The sequence below is a fragment of the Triticum dicoccoides genome, chromosome 4B (genome assembly GCF_002162155.2).
Source record: "Triticum dicoccoides isolate Atlit2015 ecotype Zavitan chromosome 4B, WEW_v2.0, whole genome shotgun sequence".
Taxonomy (NCBI): Eukaryota; Viridiplantae; Streptophyta; class Magnoliopsida; order Poales; family Poaceae; genus Triticum; species Triticum dicoccoides.
Window position 1 is genome coordinate 325,565,826 of NC_041387.1, and position 5,965 is coordinate 325,571,790.

A 5,965-nucleotide genomic window follows, 5' to 3' on the forward strand; every position below is an offset into this window, starting at 1 on the left:
TTGTCCGTGCGGGTCCCCGTCCAACCTCAGGGACTTGCTTCACATGCGGGAAGCCAGGACACTATGCACGTGACTGTTCTCAAACTAGTTATGTTCCACCCCAGGCCGAGAAGACTGTTGGCTGTGTTAAGCCATCACGCAAGATGATAAGTGTCAAGTCAGCCCCCACTGAACGTGGACGTGTGCATCACGTCTCAGCTAAAGACGCTCATGATGATCCAGATGTCGTTCTTGGTACACTCCTTGTCAATTGTCACCCAGCATCAGTTCTATTCGATACCGGAGCATCTCACTCCTTCATTTCTGAAAGCTATGCTAACTTGCACAATCTGTCATTTTGTGATATGCCAACTCCGCTTGAAATCCAAACCCCAGGGTCTAGATGGCAGACCACCAGAATCAGCCATGGTAACGAAATCCTTGTTGACAGACTTGTATTCCTTGCCTCACTTGTAGCCCTCAAGTCCTCAGATATTAACATCATCTTGGGTATGGACTGGATGACAGCTCATCATGCCAAGATTGATTGTTACACAAGATCTGTTCAGCTTACACACCCGTCTGGCAAGATAGTCACTGTCTCCACTAGGGCTGCAAAGCGGCAGCTCTATTCTCTTAATGCCAGCCCTCTTCCAGACCTTGAAGATATCCCGATAGTTCGTGACTTTCCAGATGTCTTTCCAGAGGAACTGCCAGGTGTTCCACCCGACAGAGATGTAGAGTTCGTCATAGATCTTATCCCAGGAACAGCTCCAATCTCCCGGAGACCTTACAAGATGGCACCCCTAGAACTAGCCGAGCTTAAGAAACAACTCGATGAGTCCTTTCAAAAGGGTTTCATCCGTCCTAGTTCTTCTCCTTGGGCTTGCCCCGTCCTCTTTGTCAAGAAGAAAGATGGTACGGACCGGATGGTCGTTGATTATCGTCCCGTTAATTTGGTCACGATAAAGAACAAGTATCCGCTCCCCAGGATCAACGACCTGTATGATCAGCTCGCTGGATCCTCAGTCTTCTCCAAGATGGATTTAAGGTTAGGATACCACCAAATCAAGATCAGAAATGGGGACATTCCCAAGACAGCTTTTGTCACTCGTTATGGTCAGTACGAGTACACCGTCATGTCCTTCGGCCTAACCAACGCCCCAGCCACATTCTCCCGCCTGATGAACTCGATCTTCATGGAGTACTTAGATAAGTTCGTCGTGGTTTACCTCGATGATATTCTTATTTACTCGAAGAACGAGAAAGAGCATGCCGAACATCTTAGACTCGTGTTAGAAAAACTCAGAGAGCACCGCCTTTATGCCAAGTTCTCCAAGTGTGAATTTTGGTTGTCAGAAGTGACCTACTTAGGCCACGTAATCTCTGGTAAGGGCATTGCTGTCAATCCCGAGAGAGTTCAAGCCGTTCTCGATTGGACCCCACCTGAGACCGTTAAACAAGTTAGGAGTTTCCTTGGTCTAGCCAGCTATTGTCGCCGCTTTGTTGAAAACTTCTCCAAAGTAGCCAAACCCCTCACGGAACTTCTCAAGAAAGATAAAAAGTTCGAGTGGTCCCCACAGTGTGAGTACAGTTTTCAGGAACTGAAAAGACGCCTGACTTCTGCTCCCATACTTGTGCCACCGGATTTCACTAAAGACTTTATTATCTACTGCGACGCCTCACGACAGGGACTAGGTTGCATTCTTATGCAGGATCGTCATGTGATTGCCTATGCATCCCGACAGTTGCATCCACATGAGGAGAATTATCCTACACATGATCTAGAGCTTGCAGCCGTAGTCTATGCACTCAAGACCTGGCGACATTATCTCCTTGGTAAACGTTGCGAGATCTACACCGATCACCAGAGTCTCAAGTATATCTTCACCCAACCAGATCTGAACCTTAGGCAAAGACGTTGGTTGGAGTTGATTACAGATTATGATCTAGGGATTACCTACACCCCAGGCAAAGCCAATGTCATGGCTGATGCGCTAAGCCGTAAATCCTATTGCAACAATCTCATGTTGCAGCAAGGCCAACCACTTCTCCATGAGGAATTCTGTAAGCTTAATCTTCACATAGCTCCTCGCGGATTTCTTTCTACCTTGGTGGCGAAACCTACCCTTGAGGATCAGATCATCTCTGACCAGAAGTTTGATAGGGGGGTTATCCGCATTAAGAGAAACATTAAGAAGGGAATTGGTGGGTGTTTCTCTATGGATGATCGTGGTGTTGTTTTCTTTGAGAATCACTTGGTGGTTCCCAAGAATCAACATCTGCGACAATTGATTCTTAAGGAGGCGCATGAATCTCCTCTCACGATTCATCCCGGTAGTACTAAGATGTATCAGGACCTACGCCAGAGGTTCTGGTGGACTAGGATGAAGAGAGAAATCGCTGAGTTCATTGCTAAATGTGACGTTTGTCGTCGCGTTAAGGCAGAGCATCAGAGACCTGCTGGCACCCTTCAGCCTTTAGCTATTCCTGAATGGAAATGGGATAAAGTTAGTATGGACTTCATCACCGGCTTTCCCAGGACCAAGAGAGGGAATAACGCTATCTTCGTAGTCGTTGATCGTCTTTCCAAAGTGGCTCACTTCCTTCCTGTTCGAGAAAATATCACTGCTAGTCAGCTTGCTGACTTATATATTTCTCGAATAGTGTCACTTCATGGTGTTCCACTAGAGATCAATTCAGACCGTGGCAGTCTTTTCACCTCTCATTTCTGGGAGAGTTTCCAAACTGCCATGGGAACCCATCTTTCCTTCAGTACTGCTTTCCACCCTCAGTCGAGTGGTCAGGTGGAACGGGTCAATCAAATTCTCGAAGACATGCTTAGAGCTTGCGTTATCTCATTCGGTATGGATTGGGAGAAATGTCTTCCTTTCGCCGAGTTTGCTTATAACAATAGCTACCAATCCAGCCTCAAGAAAGCTCCTTTTGAGGTTCTCTATGGACGAAGATGTCGAACACCTTTGAACTGGTCAGAAACCGGTGAAAGACAATTCTTTGGACCGGACATGATCCAGGAGGCAGAAGAGCAAGTTCGCATCATTCGTGAGAATTTGAAAACAGCCCAGTCTCGTCAGAAAAGCCAGTACGATCGTCATCATAAGGATATGACTTATGAAATTGGCGACCAAGCTTACCTTCGGGTTACTCCTTTGAAGGGTACCCATCGTTTTGGTATCAAGGGCAAGTTGGCTCCTCGTTACATTGGTCCCTTTCGCATTCTCGCTAAACGAGGAGAGGTTGTCTACCAATTGGAACTACCCCCACATCTTTCTCGAGTTCATGATGTCTTCCACGTCTCTCAACTCAGGCGTTGCTTCTCGGATCCTATCCGCGGAGTGGACCACGAAACGCTTGATCTCCAAGATAACCTCACATACCGAGAGTACCCGGTTCGCATTCTTGATCAAGCAGAGCGTGTCACTCGACGTCAGAACATCAAGTTTCTCAAAGTTCAGTGGTCTCATCATTCCGAGAGAGAAGCTACTTGGGAGCGAGAAGATCATCTTCGACTGGAGTACCCCGCTTTCTTTCCGTCGACCCCTGAATCTCGGGACGAGATTTTTTCAAGTGGGGGCGAGTTGTCACATCCCTAGTCTGGTATGACTTAGACTAGCTAGCCATTTATGCATCATGTTTAAATTTCATTTAAATTTGAAATGAGGATTGGAGGAACCCTTAGAATCATTTTTGAAAAATGACCCAAATAAAAATTTCTCCAAAAAGGGTCCAAGAAAATGCTCATGTTGCTCCCTGAAAATATTGGACAGAGATAAAAATCAAAACAATATTTTAGGAGCTCATGGATATTTATTTTGGCCATTTGGATTAATTCGATAAATATTTGCATTGGAAATATATTAGTTATATATATTAATATATGTCCAAAAATTGTGCCTTTTGTCGAAGAGCTCTGGAATAATACCATTAGCCCCTACAAAAATTGGCATAAGAAAATAAAATGGTTTAGTATTTTTATTAAACCAAACAAATGCCAGAAAAGTAGAAAAGAAAACAAAATTAAAAAAATGCCTACCTGTGCTCACCTGAGGCCTGGCACTGTGCGGCCCAGCTGGCCGGCCCAGCCGACTGGCTAGCGCCAGTCGTCCTCCACCTCCCGCCAGGAGGCCAGGGGCGTGTGGCCGACGCGTGCGCACCGCCGTGCCACCACGGCACCTGCCTGCCTGTCCTCCCCCTCGACGCCTGGACGTCCGGAACGTCGCCACGCGCTGCCCCGCACCGCTCTCACTCCCTCTCGCTCTCCCTCCTCCTCTCCCCCTGCTCTCTCTCTCTCTCACCCGAGAACCACCGCCGCCGCCGACGGGCATCACCGTAGCCACCGCCTCTCCCACGCCTTCCCGACACGCTCCCCAGATCCGCCGCGACCCCCTCTACCTCCTCGTCGAGCCACGCAAGACGGAGCACCCCGTGGAGCCGTTGCCGTCGCCAAATTCGCCTCCGGCCGCCGTGGATCCTCGCCGGCGATTCGGGAGCTACCGGGCATCCCCGACCTCACCCTCGCGCTCGCTGGTCTCGCGGTGAGCCCCCGCACCGAACCCCCTCCTCCCCGTGTTCGTTTGCCCCGTCTAGCTAGCTCAACCACCGCGCCCGTAAGTTCCTCGCCGCCGGCCATGGCGCCACGGTGGCATGAGCCCAAGCCAGTCACTCCCGCGCGCGTCACCGTGTTCCTGGTGACGCCAGGAGGCCGTAGGAGCCCTCCGCTTCCACTGCCGTGCACCACAACGCCGCAGCCGCAAGTTGCCGAGCTCCGGCCGCCGCCGCGAGCCTTGCTCCGGTGAGCTCCGGCACCCCCGCAACCCCCCACCAACTCCCCTGGTTGCGGACGACGACGGGCTACGTCCCGGTGGTCTTCGCGCGACCAAAGGCCGCCTGTAGCGCAAGTCCGGCGAGTCGCCGCCGCGCTATTGGTCGCCGCCGGCCAGAACTCCGGCGGGCTGACGTGGCTTTGTTAATTAGGTACTAATCCCCACGTACTGACGCTGACCAGTGGGCCCAGGGCTTAGTCAAAGCTAGTCAGCCCAGGTTTGACTCGGGGTTAACCCCAGTGTCACTGACGTGTGGACCCCGCACGTCAGGTTTGACCTGGACAGCCGCGTTGACCGCTGATGTAGTGATGACGTCATGCTGACGCAATTTTATATTTTCTGGAATTAAAATAATTCAGAAAATCCAGAAAATGATTTAAACTTCAAAAATTCATAACAATTCAACCGTAGCTCAGATTAAAATAATTTATATATGAAAAATTATCAGAAAAATGCAACCTTTCCATCTGTACTAGTTTCATGCATGAAAAACCAACTTATACATGCTGAATATGGGAAAACACATTATGGCATATATAAGAGACTTAATTTATAAATGCATTTGAACCTTTGGTTCAAATGGACTTCAAACCAATTGAACACTAGTTGCATTAGCTCAACAGCATCACATCTACATGCCATGTTCATGCATCATATTGTTGCATATGATTGTGTATTGATTGCCGGCACCGTTCCTTCTCGATAGGTCCTGCTCCGGAGACGTTCCAGAGTACCTGTCTGTGAAGCAGTGCCTCCCTTGTTGATTTACCAGGCAAGCAAACCCCCTTGTTCATTTCGATAAAACCCTACTCTCTCGCTCCTGCTCTCAGTTATTGCATTAGGACAACAACGGTTCATCTGCTACTTTGTGCTGTGGTAGTTGAACCCATTCCTCTGCATGACCTGTCATTGCCACAGTAAATAGTTGAAACCCACTAGCATGTGTAGGAGTTGATTGAAGCCACTGATGTGTTCCTACCATGCTATGCCTGCTATTGCTTAGAGTGTGTCAGGTCTAATTCATTGGGAATGAATTGGAGTGTTACGATATGTTCTGATGCTGAGTGTTAAGTGTGTGAACACGATTTGGTAAAGGTAGCGGTGAGAGGCCATGTAGGAGTACATGGTGGGTTGTCTCACTA